The sequence below is a fragment of the Carcharodon carcharias genome, chromosome 14 (assembly GCF_017639515.1).
Source record: "Carcharodon carcharias isolate sCarCar2 chromosome 14, sCarCar2.pri, whole genome shotgun sequence".
NCBI lineage: Eukaryota > Metazoa > Chordata > Chondrichthyes > Lamniformes > Lamnidae > Carcharodon > Carcharodon carcharias.
In genome coordinates, this window is record NC_054480.1 from 51,222,167 (window position 1) to 51,239,523 (window position 17,357).

General features: G+C 40.6%; 1 protein-coding gene across 1 annotated transcript in view; it reads left to right on the forward strand.

The window, feature by feature from the left end:
• Positions 1-17,357, forward strand: part of LOC121287262 (biogenesis of lysosome-related organelles complex 1 subunit 4-like) — a 50,580-nt gene that overhangs the window by 21,169 nt on the left and 12,054 nt on the right. The gene's annotated exons all lie outside the window — the stretch shown is intronic.

A 17,357-nucleotide genomic window follows, 5' to 3' on the forward strand; every position in this document is an offset into this window, starting at 1 on the left:
TGCATTTCTTTCTCCCTAGCCAATTCTACAAACTTTTCATTTGATCTATTCCTTAAAGTCCAAATTTTCAACTAATATGCTTTAGAGACAAGCTCGTAAGCATTGAGTATTGCCCTTTTAATCACTTCATAGTCAATGGATTGCTCTTCTGACAGACTAGTGTACACATTCATAGCTGTATCTGTCAGGACACTTTGTAACATTAAGGATCTTTTGGCCTTTTTTTACCTCTCAGCTATCTTTTCAAATGAGGTGAAATATCTTTCAACTCCATGCTTTGTAAACTTAGTTACCTAAACAAAGATATTTAGTTAAATCAAAATTTTCGTGGAATCAGAATCACCCTCTTAATCACTATCTCTCCTTTCTTCCTTTATTCTAAGCTTTTCTCTAGCCAGGTCATGCTGTCTGACTTCTTTCTCTCTTTGGAACTGAAGCTCAAGCTTTCTCATTTCCATTTCTTTCTTTTTCTTTTTCTTCTCTTTCGCGTTCTAATCTTTTCATTCTTTCATTTGCTTCCCTTGCTAACTTCTCTCTGGAGTTCAAGCTTTTGCTTTTCTCTATCTCTTTCTATCTCAATCTGCTTTTATTTGCAACTGAATTTTAGTTAACTCTAGCTGTGAGACACCAATTTCAGGTTTCCCTTTTAATTCTAAATGCTGGGTAATTTCTTTAATCATCTCATCCTTATGAAATCCTGCTTTTGTTTCTACCTTCAATTTATCTGCTGACTCTCTTAGTGTAACCTTATTCTACTCCCAGAAAAGTTTTAGCAACAGTCAATGCCCTTTTTAAGTTCCAACCAGTGTAATATACTTAACAGCAAATCCTGTTCCTATGCCCTGTACCTCCACATACTCGTTTCTTTAAGGATTCACAGACCCCATTTAAATTCATGGATTTTTGATCCTGCAAGAGCTCCCACCTTGTTATGATCCCAGCTGATGTTAATGCTGGACAGGTAAGACGCCAGATTGAACCCTGGCTCGATGGATCCAACTTTATATTTCTTTGAAACCATGAAGGAAGGCCGTTGAACAAATTCACAGGAGTCTGCTGATGAACTTTTAACACACAGAATAAAACATTTATTAAATGAAAAATGAACAACATTAGGCAAAAAGGTTGGAAAGATCTTAATATAAACACAAGAAAATGATTCAGATATTCACTATTCCTTCACCCAGCTATATCTTTACAGATACATACAAATTCACAAAGATAAAACAATTTACCATGTCTATATTATACTCTAATATTCAGGGTAAATATGCAGTACATGTGAATCAACTGGCAAACTGTGGTCAGATACACCACACTCCAAAGTAAATGACAGATGCAACTGAAGTAGATTCTATGGATTTCTCAACAGCCCACCCAGACACTTGTGCCAACCGGTTTCACTGAAACTCTGACTTTCTCACAAGGGTTTCCAATCTCCATGTTTGAAGAACTCGCCTTGGAATTCTCTCCAAATGTTGCCCCCACTTGGACGGCTTCAACAAGGATCCACCTCCAGAGTTTCAGTTTCACCTTCTGAGATTCCTTTCCTCTGGATCTCCATGTACACTCAAACTTCGCCTTTCAAGCACAATTTCAGATCTTCGGTCGTGCTAAGCAGCACTGCTCCAAAAGGGTACCTTTGCCCTTATGGCCTGCAGCATGGAGTCACCAACCTTCGGCTTCCCTCTCGGATCTTCTGGGTTTCTTTTAAGCCCATTTCACTTCAGGTCTGCTTCTTGCAGCTCTTTCTTTAACTTGGAGTCTTTTTCTCTGCTCCAGTCATTTATCTTGACTCAATGGGATCTATCTCTGATCCCTGTCTTTGTCCCTATCTGGGACTTTCTCCTGGGACCTCTTTCTGTCCCACTCCCTAGTATGGGACCCTCTTCTTGATTTGGTACCTTCTGCCTGTCCCCCTCCCCCTGTCCTGCTGCCTAACACACCACCTTTCAAGTGCCGCTCTGGTTCCAGGTCACCTGACCTGTTTCCCTTCTTTTCTTCTGCGTGTGTGTGCAAGGCCAGTTCCCTGCCTAAAGAATGTGAAATCAGTGAGCTGCACATGTGTGGCCATTTCCTAGCTGGCGCATGCACAGAAGTCCTGTACTATGTAAAAAAGCACAAACTGCATCTGCATGCGTAGAAGTCCCAAGGTCCACTGAGAACTAAAGATTCTGGCTTCCGTCCACAGAACAAGGTATGTGTTTTCATTTCTTAACAAAATCCATGTCGATAAGGAATTGGATTGACTGTACAAACACATTTCACGGTTGCACATCCAGAGGAGACTTTGATCCCATTTAGTCTGAATTAGATCTGAACTCTAATTTCAGAGGTAAGAGGACAGTGTCCCATTCTCCCCCTCCATGCTATCAAATTACCATTACTAGCTTTTCTGCATGTTTTAGGAATTGGAACTTTGCCATCGCATAATGTTAGCTATTACACAAATTTGGGGCAAGTCAAATCTCCCTTAGATCCAAAAATCAGTGGATTATTATTCAATAATGGTTCTGAGCAGGGCTAGAATGATTCAGGAAAAATAAATCATTGTTTATCGCAGCTTCCAAGTTGATTGCTTGGAAATAGCATGCTTAAGACACTAATGTAAATTTTTCTTTTACTAGTAACAGTAAACTGTAGTGACGCAATACTGGTTATAACAAAGATGGTGACAAGATCCCAATTGCATTTCTTTCTCTTATCTGCCAATTCACTAGATGTGAGGTACTAAAATATCAGAAAACAAGTGATATAATCAAATAGATAATGTAAACCAATCATTTTTATAGTCTTGAATTGACGTTTTTTTGAGCTAGGGTTTTGAGTTTGGTTTCTTTTAGTCAGAGGCAATTAAAATGACAAAGACTAGCTTTTTCTTATCTTTGAGCATAAATCCATGTTATGTGGGTATTTTTCTTGCAGTTCTTTTGAAAAATAATTTGCATAATTAAGCTGGTGTATCCCCATTATTACAAAATCTGCCATTTTGAAATTGAAGTTCTAAATAGCTGGGCAGTCCAGTGGCACGTTTGGTGAACTAGTATTCTACTATGCATTTTATTTTTAAAACATTGTTGATTGATTGCATTCGCTTTTGGAGATTTTAAGAGGTAATTGATCCAATCATACTTTTATTACTTCTATGAAAAACCTGATTTAGGTGACAACTAAGGTCTCCAAGACCTTTTAAGAGAAGCCCAGCTAAGTTCCTGTGCAGGAAATTGATCACACATAGTACATTATTTTGGCTTCTGTAATGAAAAATTACTTGGGATATCAAGGAACAGTTTTATTTTATAGACTATGCATGACCAAACAGAATAGTAAACCCTCATGTGTAACTTATTCCTTAAAATTCCTGAAAACAATAAAGCAAGGCTCACAGAGCCCTGTTCATATATTAGAACATATCCTTTGAACCAGTGCTTTTTCTTTGTAGCTAGCTCTTCTTGATAAGATCTTAAAAAGAAAGATTTGCACTTCTGTAGTGCCTTTCATTACCACAGGACATTACAAAGCACTTTACAACCAATGAAGTACTTTTGAAGTATAGCCTCTGTTGCAATACAGAAAATGGAGCAGCCAGTTTGCACACAGCCAGCCCTGCAAACTGCAGTGTAATAATGACCAGCAGTCTGTTCTTTTTTAAGTTGATTGCGGGATAAATATTTGCAAGGATACTGTGGATAATTCACCTATACTGTTGTTCAGAATAGCACTATAGAATCTTTTTCTATTTTGGATACTGGAGAGTGAGATGGTTCCTCAGAGGACTTTAGCAAGAGCCAAGTTTATGGCTCAGCTGCACCGAAGGGGAGGTGGAAGAGTGGAAGTGCTATGGTAGTAGGGAACTCCATAGTTAGAGGAGCAGACAGGAGTTTCTGTGGCCATAGACATGACTCCAAGATGATATGTTGCTTCCCTGGTGCCAGGGTCAAGGGTGTCACAGAGCAGCTGCAGGACATTCTTTGCCAGGTATTTAGGAGAGACAAGAAAGGAAGAAAGGGGGTGGCAGTGGGAGTATTGATTAAGGATGGCGTTACAGTTCTGGAGAGAGAGGTGTCCAAGAGGGGTCAAGGATGAAACCTCTCTGGCTAAAAGTAAGGAATGAAAAAGGCGCAATAATCGATGTATATAGACCACTGACTAGCAGAAGGGATGTAAATACAAATTTGCAAAGAAATTACAGAGAGGTGCAACATAATGGGAGACTTCAATTATCCAAATATAGACTGGGATAGGAATAGTACAAAGGGACAAGAAGGATGAAAGTTCCTGGAATGTGTTCAAGGTAATTTTCTGCAGCAGTATGTTTCTGGTCCAACGAGAGGACATGCGCTTTTGGACCTGGTTCTGGGGAATGAGTTGGCCCAACTGGATCAAATAACAGTGGGAAAGCATTTAGGGGACAGTGATCATTGTATCATAAGGTTTAGGTTGGCCATGGAGAAGGACAAGGAGCAATCCAGAACAGGGATAATTAATTGGGGGAAAGCAAATTTCGATGAGATGAAAATGCATCTGAGTTGAGTGAATTGGAATCAAATGTTAGTGGAAAATATGGTGGCTGAACAATGGGCCACCTTCAAAGAGATAGTATTGCAAGCAATGTCAAGGTATATTCCCTTGAAGGGGAAAGGTAGGACAAATAAATCTAGAACACCCTAGATGACGAGAGAAATAGAGGTAAAGATGAAAAGAAGTGGTATGTGTATGACAGATGTCAGGTAGAAAATACAATGGAGAATCAGGCTGAATATAGAAGGACCAGAGGGGAAATGAAAAAACTAATCAGAAAAGAGACTAGCAGCTAATGTAAAAGGGAATCCCAAGGTCTTCTATAAGCAAGTAAATAATAAAAGGGTGGTAAAATAAAGGATAGGGCCAATTAGGGATAAAAGAGGAGATTTGCATGTGGCAGCAGGAGAAGTAGCAGTGGTATTAAATGAGTTCTTTGCATCTGTCTTTACAAAGGAAGAGGATGTTACCTAGGCCAAGGTGAGAGAGGAGCTAACTCGAGGAATTTACAGTTGAGATGGAGGTGGTATTAGAAAGCCTATCCTTACTTAAAATTGATAAGGTACCACGGCTAGATGAGATGCATCTGAGGATATTGAGGGAGGTGAGAGTGGAAATTTCAGAGGCACTGGTGATAATCCTCCAGTCTTCCTTAGATACAGGGGTGGTGCCAGAGGACTGGAGAATGTTATACCCATGTTCAAAAAGGATGCAAGGATAATGCCAGCAACTAAGACCAGTCAGTTTGACTTCAGTGGTTGGGAAACTTCTGGAAACTATAGTTCAGGACAAAATCAATAATCACTTAGACAGCTGCAGGATAATTAAGGAAAGCCAGCATGGATTCATTAAGGGAAAATCATGTTTAACTAACTTGCTGGAATTTTTTGAGAAGGTAACAGGGAAGGCTGTTAAGGGCAATGCTGTTGATGTAGTGTATATGTATTTTCAAAAGACATTTGTTACAGTGCCACACAATACACTTGTGAGCAAAATTCTAGCTCGTGGAATAAAAGGGAAAGTAGGCACTTGGATAAGAAATTGGCTGAGTGACAGGAAACAGAGAGTAGTGATGATAAATGATTGTTTTTCAAATTGGATGAAGGTCTGTAGTGGAGCTCCCCAGGGGTCAGTGTTGGGACCCTTGCTGTTCTTGATACATGTTAATGACCTAGATTGTGCTTTGCAGGGCATGATTTCAAAATTTGTGGATGATACGAAGATTGGAAGCATTGTCAACTGTGACGAGGATAGTCTTGAACTTCAAAAGGACGTAGACATATTGGATTGGGCAGACAAATGGCAGATGAAGTTCAATGCAAAGAAGTGTGAGGTGATTCATTTTGGCAGGAAGAATTTGGAGAGACAGTATAAAATAAAGGGAGAAACTCTAAAGGAGAAGCAGGAACAAAGGGACCTCGATGTATACGTACATGGGTCGTTAGAGATGGCAGGGCATGTTGAGAGAGCAGTTAATAAAGCATATGATATCCTAGGCTTTATTAATAGGGGCATTGAGTACAAGAGTAAGGAGGTCATGTTGAACTTGTATAAGATACTGGTTAGACCTCATCTGGAGTACTGCATCCAGTTCTGGGCACCATACCTGGAGAAGGATGTGAAGGCTTTGGACAGGGTACTGAGGAGGTTCACAAGAATGATTCCCGGGATAAACAACTGTAGCTATGAGGATAGATTGGAGAGGTTAGGTCTGTTTTCCTTAGAGAAAAGAAGGCTGAGAAGAGACTTGACAGAAGTATTCAAGATCCTGAGGGGTATGGATAGGGTAAATGGTGAGAAACTGTTCCCACTCAAGAAACATCAAGAACTAGAGGGCACAGATTCAAAATAATGGGCAAAAAGAGTAGAAGTGATGTAAGGAAAAGTTTTTCACCCAGAGGCTGGTTGGAGTCTGGAACAAACTTCCTGAAAGGGTGGTGGAGGCAGGTTCGATCGAGGTATTCAAAAGGGAATTGGATTGCTATCTGAAAAGAAAGAATGTGTAAGGTTACAGGGATAAAGCAGGGGAGTGGGATTAGGTGGAATGCTTTCAGCAAGCCAGTGAAGATTCAATGGGCCGAATGGCCTCCCTGCACTGTAAAGGTTCTGTGATCCACCAGAGAAAGAAGACGACTTTTGTTAATTGCCTTATCCATAGGAAGTCACCTCTGACAGTGCAGCACTTGCTCAGTGCTACATGGAGTGTCAATCTTGATTTTTGTGCTCAAATCCTGGAGTGGGACTTAAATCCACAACCTTCTAATTCAGAGGTGAGAGTGCTACTAACTGAGTCCCACTTATTTCTGTTCCCTTTAAGGTTATCTTCCCTTAGGAACTCCAACAGATAGACTTCCCCACACTGTATTGGCACAACTTATGAATTCTTAGCTACCAGGAAACCAGCAGCCTGACTCTGTACATCTTTGTGTTTGCCTACTAATAATCTGACTTCCTCAGGCATCTCGGTTCTATTTACACTTGTATTTCTTATTTGCTACTTTGAATTTTGTAAGCCTGATTGTTTGGCATGGGCTTTTTTGGTGCTGTTGCTTCATTTGATAAAACCTAAATCAGGACATCAAACGTTTCCATAGATTGAGATCTATGCATTTGTTTAAAGTGGCCTGCGAAACTCCATGATAGGCACCAAAATGGACCACAAAGACAAAAAGCCTTGCCACTCCTGGTTTATATTGTGTGGCCATTATATAATTAATATATTTGGAATATGAATGGATTACATTTGACAATTTGCTGTAAATCTGTTTTCACAATGTACATTTCTATGAAGGATGTTGACTAAAACAGTATTTATACTCTTCCTTGATTTTTTTAAGTATTATTTCATGAGACATGGGCATTGCTGGCTAGACCAGCATTTATTGCCCATCCCTAATTGCCCTGCTGCAGTCCATGTCGTGTAGGTACACCCACAATGCTGTTAGGGAGGAAGTTCCAGGATTTTGACCCAGCGACAGTAAAGGGACAGCAATATAGTTTCAAGTCAAGATGGTGTGCGCCTTGGAGGGGAACTTTCAAGTGGTGGTGTTCCCATGTATCTGTTCCCATGCTTTTGCCCTTTTAGGAGATAGAGGTTGTGGGTTTGGAATTGTGTCACCGGATCTTTTATATACACCCAAATAGTCAGACCAAGTTTTGTTCTAATGTCTCATTTGAAGGTTTGAAGGGCAACATCTGAAAATACAGCACATCCTCAGTACTTCGCTGAAGTCTCAGCCTACATTACAAGCTCAAATCATGCCTGGGGAGTTGAATTCACAAGGATCTCCATTATTTATCGGTCTACTAAAGAATATAATCTGTTCTTTTTTCAAAATTAACATGATGGCTCTTGTGACTAAAGAGATGGAAAAATCTTAAACTGGTTGGAGCCATACCTAGCACAAAGCATACCTTGCAGTTGGAGGCCAGTCATCTCTGTCCCAGGACTTTTCTGCATGGGTAGCATCCTAGTCCCAATCATTTTCTGGTGCTTCATTAATGACCTTCCTTCCAACATAAGTTCAGAAGTGGGATGATTGCACAGCGTTCAACAACATTCACAACTCCTCAGATATCAAAGCATTTCATATCCATATTCAGCAAGACCTGGACAACATTCAAGCTTAGACTGCTAAGTGGCAAGTAACTTTCATGCCACACAAGTGCCAAGCAATGATCATCTTCAACAAGAGAGAATCTAGCCATCTCTCCTTGACATTCAATGATATTTTCACTGCTGAATCCCCCACCATAAACATCTTGGGGCGATACCATCAGGGTTCATAATACACAGGGGTGGCTGGCAAATTCGCCATTGAAAGCCCCCAAAACCCCTGGGAAAATTCAATTACTGGGGCAACCAATCAGAGAAAATTTGTCACCATACGTGGAAGTGACAGGCTCACAGATTCAATCAGGAGCAAGCTGAAGAGAGAAACAGCCTGTGACTGGAGAAGCAGCGAACAGTAGGAAGGTGAGTGGTGGCAGTGAGCAAGAATGTCAGGCATGGAGTGAGCGAGGCTGCCGAGGTCAGCGGAGAGTGTGGCTGGTGGAGTTGGGGCAGGCAGGTAAGTGAGGCTGCCTAGACTGGGGTGGGGATTGCAGGAGGAACTAGGCTTCCGAGGCTGGTGGAAAGGGAGAGGCTGCGAAGGTGAGAGGCAGGGGAAAAGAGGCTGTGAAGTGGGGGAACAGATTTAGAATTTTCAATAAAGGAATGCTCAACTGACTGGGAGCCAGGAAAGTTTGAAGTCACCTGAGGTAATGAATTCATTGCAACTGAATATGGATTCTCAGGAGCTGCTATATGGAGAAAAATATAGTGGATGCTATTGTAATGAACTTCGTGTTAATTGGATAATTTAATACAGAGCAGTTTTATTTCATAAAGATTTGCATTTATGTATTATCACATCTCAGTGTTTCACATACTGTGAATTACCTGAGGTGCACTGACTGTATTAGAGATGAACATGCAACCATTTTGCATTTACTAAGATCCCAAAGTAATGAACAAATGTATTTTTATAGTGCTTTTTATGACCTTGGGACCTCCCAAAGTGCTTTACATTCAATGAAATACCTTAGTGTAGTCACTATTGTAATGGAGGAAATGTAATGAGGTAAATAATTATTTTAGAGGAGTCTAGGACTAGGGAGCATAATCTAAAAGTTAGAACAAGATTTTTCAGGAGTGAAATAAGGAACCGCTTCTACCCACAAAGGATGGTAGATGTTTGGAATTCTCCTCTTTAAACAGCAAATGATGCTAGATCAATATCAATGCTCGATAAATTGTTAAATTTAAATCTGAGATTAAGGTCATTAAAGATGCAGCAAAAAGGGTAGTAACAGCCTCGTTAAAATCGTCAAGCTTTGTGCATGTGCGATGGAAATACATTAGCTTTGACCTCACTAGTCCAGGGAAGGTGTTTTTAGGGTGATGGCTTTTTGTATGTAGATTCATGTCAGTTGTAGACTTTTAATGCTTTCCTTTAGTGCTGTGGCTTTAAGTTTAATGGAGGTATGATGATTATTGAGGATATTAATCAATTCTAAGTCTGCTTCTGCAGGAGTCTAATTACCCCGTATGTCAACACAAATACAGATAACTGCATCACCTAATGAAGGAGTTAGTGAGAATGAAATAGGAGCCTCTGAAAGCTGCAAAGGAAGTACCATTTTCCAAAAATTACTGTGAGATACTGAAGCAGGCTTGTGTGTGTGTTTGACCAATTTAATTAAACTGAAGACAGTCTGACTGGAAGGTTTAAATCATAAAAAGGGGTTAGGCATAAAAGCAGGCATTTTGAAATGGAAATGGACAAGCTAACATTTGCATTTGCAGATGAGCTGAGAGATTGTATGAATTTCAAAGGGAAATTTGAAGGTGTCAAGGAAAATGTTTGCATCTTGCAGGAATTCATAGGTAAACAAGTAGTGGGGATATCATGTTTTAGTGACCCAAAAGCGAAGACAAGATAGAAACATGAAAGATTTCATATTTGGAAAAGTTTGAGTTTCAAAGAAAGTTCAAAACAATGGATTTAGAGAATCAAAAGGGAGAAAATATTTTTAAGGAAAGATTGAAAGCTATATGCGAATGGCCATGTGAGATCTTAAAAGGTGGATTGTGTGAAGACAGACCTATGAAGAAGCAGCCTCTAGCCACCCCAGAGTATTGTAACGTAGTTCATTTTTCTTGTTTAATAAATGTTTTATTCTTTTGTTAAAAGTTCATCACTTCTGTGTCTCTGTTCAGTAGCCACTCTCCACATATCTAAACAAAAAAAAAATACAAGTTAGGATCTATCAAGCTGGGTTCCACTCTGGGATTTGGCTTGTCCAGTAGTAACAGCAGCTGGGATTGTAACATGAGTGAGAGGAAGAGAGAACCTGTGAAATTCCCCCCTACATTCCTTATAGCCTTGTGGTAATATGACTGAATGTTTTACAGATTAATAATCTATTTGGACTGTTGCCTGGAAAACTTTGGGAGTCTAGTTAAGGAGAACTCTTTTGGGAAATGTTGTAAGACTAAATATAACTGTGTAACTGTTATCTTGTGTTTAAATTTTTTCTTTTGTTAATAAATGTTTGAATTTAATCTTTAAAATCTCCAAAGGTGGTAGATGGACTCTTTACTTCTGACTTCACTGCACATACCTTCTCGTAATAAAAATATAAATTTCAAATTGTTGTGATAGCTTGGCCAAGTTTCCCATTGGGATTTGGTCAGTCTGGCAAATACCACCTGCCATATCATAACAAAGTCAAAAAGTAACCCTTGAAAATCAAAAAGTAGCCCTTGAGAAAATCTCAAGAACAGCCTCAAAAAAACCTCTGAATAACATTGATCAGAAACGTAACTGGATCAGCATGCAAATACTGTGGCTACATTAGAAGGTCAGAAGCTGGAAATTCTTCAGCAAGTAAATCACCTTCTGACTCTCCAAATCTTTTCCACCATCTACAGGACATAAGTCAGGAGTGTGATGGAATACTCTCTGCTTGCCTGGATGACTGCAGCTCCAATAACAATCAAGAAACTCAACACCTTTCAAGACAAAGCAGCCTGAGTATAACAGTTTACAAAACCTGACATTCCTAACACCTATAACCCTGGGTGGGTTCGAAACATGAGGGGTGGAATTCCTAACACCTTTCTGGGACTTTGGAGACTAACAGCCTATCCTACATCAGCACAGGTGCTTTGGGCATTGTTTACAGGCATAAACACATTGTACTTTCAACCCAGTAAAACAACCTGGGCCCTCCTTAATCTTTAATGCCCTGGCCCTCAGGCTTGCTGACAGCAGAATTCAGAAATGATCACACGACCCCTTTCATTCCTCCATTTTACCCTAAAGACATTGTCATTAAACAAAGACACAGTCCTGAAACATAACAATGTTTGAAAACCCTGCATTTGTAACACCTCCCCTGTAAATAAAATGAAGAGTCATCACCAAAGTGATAACGTTTCAAAAATACTCTCCAAAATATAACATTGTAAATAATCTAACACCAACTTATTAACCACATACAGTAGAAGTAATATTCTTCCCTGCTGCTGTCATATTTTGGCCATTAAAAAGTCTGTCTTGGCAGCATCACAATGTTTAACCTATATAAACCAAATGCATGTAACAATAAAGAATCCAAGTCCACTTTATGTAGATTTTTAAAGATCTTTCTCTCATATAAATGAGAATTTGTTTTCCCGCTAGTAGTGTTACCCTCCTTGATGTGTTGTGATAAATTTCACAACATTTGCATGTCTTTGAATAAAAGGTTGCCCAATTGATTCAGTTCGGGCACCTTTGTCAAGACCATTACTTGCAGGCAATCCCTGTGATCTTCAAATTTATAGCTGTAAATTGAGATAAAATTCTCTGTCATAACTTGGCTTTGCATGTGGCTTCAGTATGCCTTTTGTTCTTCTTCAGAATAAGTCTGTGAACCACTTGGTCCAGATTCTAATGCCTGATCTTCATTCTCTTTCATGATTGCAGGTTTTTTTTGTTCAGCCAAACAGCTGAATTGTCCTTCTGTTTAAATGCAAGATTACGATTCTCCTTTGTTGCTTTAAGAATCTTGTTAAGATCATGTCAAAGATCAATCAAAAAATCCTGATACTCATTTTTAGCCAGTTCCTGGATTCCTTTGAATTCTTTTCCCCAATCAGCATGACCTCTGCTCAACTCCTCTCTCACAAGAGCAATGGCTTCATCCTTCTGAAGTTTTAATTTAAGTTCCAAAACTCAAATCTGCCTCATATTTCTACAGTATCAGCTTCAGTTACACCCAAGTCATTTTGTTGAAGACTACTGTCTCCCTTTGTTTCTCCATTAGCCTGGAAACTTGCTGTATTTTGCTTTGACACCTGTGGCTTAGCATCGGCAGACAAGTTTAGTTCAGGCAGAGCCAATTTCTTTCAGTTTTCTCTAACCTTTTGTTGTCAGTCTGAGGTTTCAGTATCTTTTTAATCTCAGAAGCCTGAGCTTTTGACTCTTTGGACATCTTTTGAGTTAAATTATTGTTCTTTACAATAGATTGAGAGACAGGTACATCTTCCTCCCCCACTGCACCACCTCCCCCCCTCTCAGATTCATTGATCTTGCTGATACTTCTTTACATTTAACAAGTTCAAGGGATTTTGTGGAAACGTCCGGAGGCAGCACATGGCCCCCAGCTAGATTGTTTCCCAAGATAACATCAATATCATTAATAGGCAATTTAGACACCACTGCCCCAATAATAAAACCACTAACAAAAGCACAGTTTAAATTCACTCTACACAATGGAACAGGTAAACAATTTACATCAATGCACTTTTAGCAAACTCTCTGGAGAGAAATGAATTTATTTTTGATAGCATCAGGGTCGGAGCTGACCCCATATCCTAATCTGATGAAGAGTCACACAGACTCGAAACGTTAACTGTCAGACCTACTAAGTTTTTCCAGCTATTTTTGTTTTTGTCCCATATCCTAATGATCATCTTAACTCCCTTATCAGACAAAAATGGAGCTACTTCACCTTCAAATATAAAACTTCCATATCTTTTATGTTCAAATTTACACCCACTGTAAATATATTAGATGTATCAGTTTGTCACAAGCTTCACCCAACGGTACAGCATTTTCTGGAGAAACACTAGATTCCTGCAAATGATATCGGCTTACCTTTTAATTTCCTGTGTAAGAATTTGATGATTCTCATGGTTTTATATTTGTTTGAATTACTATTTATGGATTTATCTTAACTACCTTTTAAATAGTCCAGTTTAAACTTCTGTCTGCTCAGTGAGACAATTAAACACTTAAAAGCAGCCTGAGAACAGGAAAGCAGCTGCCTGTGAGAAACTGCTCTTCTTGATAAGTTAATAACCTTAAAGGTGCCGAAATGTTTAGCATTAAGTAGCTATATCTGCCTTAATTACACTATGTGCAATTCAAGGCCTCACTACCAGCCTGAAAGAAATAAGCAAGTTTTGGCGAGCAGCTTGAACTCAGTATGACACCTTATTTCTCTATTTGTTAGACAAGAACCATATATTTTAATGAGTTTAGCCTATTAACCTGCTTTAATGTATTAACCACATCTGTAGGATAGAATTTTAAAAAGACATCCTTTTCTGATATCCTGCTTGGAATCGCTACTAACATCTCTGAACTTCTTTAATTTCATGAGAATAGGTTAGCTTGTTTATGTGAGTTGCCTGTAACAGTCTGTACTATTGATAAGGGGATGTAGCATTTTTTGTATAACTACAACTGTATCTGAAAGGATGTATTATTTGTTCACAATGGATTGTAATCTCCAGGGGCCCAGGAAACAGGAGATGGAAATTTGTCTCAGTCTACGTGACCCACATGGCAGGGGTTACGGAGGTGGGGTGACACCAATTGACCCTTAATCTTAACCAATGGAAAGGGTTAAATCAAATTATGCCTTAATAAGGATGTGGGCTTGGCAGGCTAGGCCAGTATTTATTGACCATTCCGAAATGCCCTTGAGAAGGTGGTGGTGAGCTGCTACCTTGAACTGCTGCAGTTCCTGTGGTGTAGATACACCCACAGTGTTGTTAGGGAGGGAGTTCCAGGATTTTGACCCACGAAAGTGAAGGAATGGCGATATATGGTGTGTGCCTTGGAGGGGAACTTTCAGGTGATGGCAGTCCCATGCATCTGCTGCCCTTGTCCTTCTAGATGTTAGTGGTCTTTGGTTTGGAAGGTGCTGCCTAAGGAGTCTTGTGAGCTGCTGCAGTGCATCTTGTAGATGGTACACACTGCTGCTACTGATTGTCGGTGGTAGAGGGAGTGAATGTTTATGGATGGATGCCAATCAAGTGTGCTGATTTGTCAAGCTTCTTGAGTGTTTTTAGGGCTGCACTCATCCAGGCAAGTGGGGAGTATTCCACCACACTCCTGACTTGTGCCTTTTAGATGCTGAACAGCCTTTGGGGAGTCAGGAGGTGAGTTACGCACCACGGGATTCTTAGCCTTGACCTGCTCTTGTAGCCACAATATTTTTATGGCTAGCCCAGTTCAGCTTCTGACCCATGGTAACCCCCAGGATGTTGATAGTGCGGGATTCAGCAATGGTACTGCCATTGAATGTCAAAGGTCAATGGTTAGATTCTCTCTCGTTGGAGATGGTCATTGCCTGGCACTTGTGTGACACGAATGTTACTTGTCACATATCAGCCCAAGCCTGGGTACTGACCAAGTCTTGCTGCATTTGGACATGGACTGCTTCAGTATCTGAGGAGTTGCGAATGGTGCTGAACATTGTGCAATTATCAGCGAACATCCCCACTTCTAATCTTATGATTGAAGGAAGGTCATTGATGAAGCAGCTGAAGATGTTTGGACTTAGGACACTATCCTGAGGAACTCTTGCAGTGATATCCTAGAACTGAGATGATTGATCTCCAAAAATCACAACAATCTTCCTTTGTGCTAGGTATGACTCCAACCAACAGAGTGTTTTCCCCCGATTCCCATTGACTCCAGTTTTACCAGGGCTCTTTGATGGCACACTTGGTCAAATGCTGTCTTGAGGTCAAGAGCAGTCACTCTTGCCTCACCTCTGGAGTTCAGTTCTTCTGTCCATGTTTGAACCAAGGCTGTGATGAGGCCAGGAGCTGAGTGGTCCTGGCAGAACCCAAACTGAGTATCGTGAGCAGGTTATTGCTTAGCAGTGTTGATGACCCCTTCCATCACTTTACTGATGTTCAAGACTGATGGGATGGTAATTGGCTGGCTTGAATTTGTCCTGCTTTTTGTGTACAGGACATTACCTGGGCAATTTTCCACATTGCTGGGTAGTTGCCAGTGTTGTGGCTGTACTGGAACAGCTTGTCTAGGGGTGCAGCAAGTTATGGAGCACAAGTCTTTAGTACAATTGCTGGAATATTGTCAGGGCCCATAATCTTTGCAGTATCCAGTGCCTTCAACCATTTCTTGATATCATGTGGAATGAATTGAATTGGCTGAAGACTGGCATCTGTGATACTGGGGACCTCCAGAGGAGGCCGAGATGGATCATTCACTCGGCACTTCTGGCTGAAGATTGTTGTGAATCCTTCAGCCTTATCTTTTGCACTGATGTGCTGTGCTCCTATATCATTGAGGATGGGGATATTTGTGGAGCTTCCTCCTCCAATGAGTTGATAAATTGTCGACCACCATTCACAACTGGATGTGGCAGGACTGCAGAGCCTAGATCTGACCTGTTGGTTGTGGAATCGATTAGCTCTGTCTGTCATTTGCTGCTTATGCTGTTTGGCATGCAAGTAGCCCTGTTTTGTAGCTTCACCAGGTTGACTCCTCATTTATAAATATGCCTAATGTTGGTCCTGGCATGCCCTCCTACACTCTTCATTGAACCAGGATTGATCCTCTGGCTTGGTAGTAATAGTAGAGTGGGGGATATGGCTAGTCATGAGGTTACAGATTGTGGTTGAGTACAATTCTGCTGCTGCTGATGGTCCACAGCACCTCATGGATGTCCAGCCTTTGAGTTGCTAGATCTGTTTGAAATTTATCCCATTTAGCACGGTGGTAGAGCCATCCAACAAGATGGAGGGTATTCTCTATGTGAAGATGAGACTTAGACTCCACAAGGACTGTGCAGTGGTCACTCCTACTGATACTGTCATGGACAGACACATCTGCAGCAGGCGGGTTGGATGAGATCAAGTATGCTTTTCCCTCTTGTTGGTTCCTTCCCTAACTGCCAAAGACCCAGTCTGGCAGCTATATCCTTTAGGTCTCGGCAAGTTCGGTCTGTGGTGGTGCTACCAAGCCATTCTTGCTGATGGACATCCAGAGTACATTCTGCACCCTTGCCACCCTCAATACTTCCTGCAAGTGGTGTTCAACATGGAGGAGTACTGATTCATCAGCTGAGGGGTGCAGCGGTACATGGTAATCAGCAGGAGATTTCCTTGTTCATGTTTGACCTGATGCCATGAGACTTCATGCAGTTTGGAGTCGATGTTGAGGTCTCCCAGGGCAACTCCCTCCCAACTGTATATCTGTTGCTGGGTCTGTCCTGCCGGTGGGACAGGACGTACCCAGAGATGGTGATGGTGGTGTCTGGGGCATGATCTGTAAGGTCTGCAGCATCCAATATTTTAGACATTTTACAGTCTTCTCGGTGGGACCTTACTCCAAAAGAGACGCTTTTTCATTTTCTTTTCCATTAACAGCACCTCTGCAACGTTTTCAAAATTTTCAAGTTTCATGGCTCTACACCATCAATCAAAAAACATTTCTTCTTCTCTAGAAAATTCCACAAAGATCTGATTATGTCTTTCTCAGATTTCTAAACTTTTGATTGTGAGCTTCTGGAAGTAACTCATATGCATTAAGCATAACAGTCTTATTATAATCTGCAGACTGATCATCCGCAATTGTAACACAGCACCTTCCAAACCCACAACTTCTACCACCTAGAAGAGCAAGGGCAGCAGATGCATGGGAACACCACCACCTGAAAATAGCCCTCCAAGTCACACACTATCCTGATTTAGAAATATATCACTGCTCCTTTTCTGTCACTGGGTCAAAACCCTGAAACTCCCTCCCTTCTTAACAGCACTATGGGTATACCTGTGCAACATGGACTGCAATGGTTCAAGAAGGTGGCTCACCACTACCTTGTCAAGGACAATTAGGGATAGGCAACAAATACCAGCCTTGCCAGTGACGCTTACAACTCAAGAGCAAATAAACAAAAAAAATCTTTATTAGAGAATGAATCTTTGTTCAAGTTTTATGTACTATGCAAGTAGAGTTCCCTTTTAATATTTAGTGTATAACATC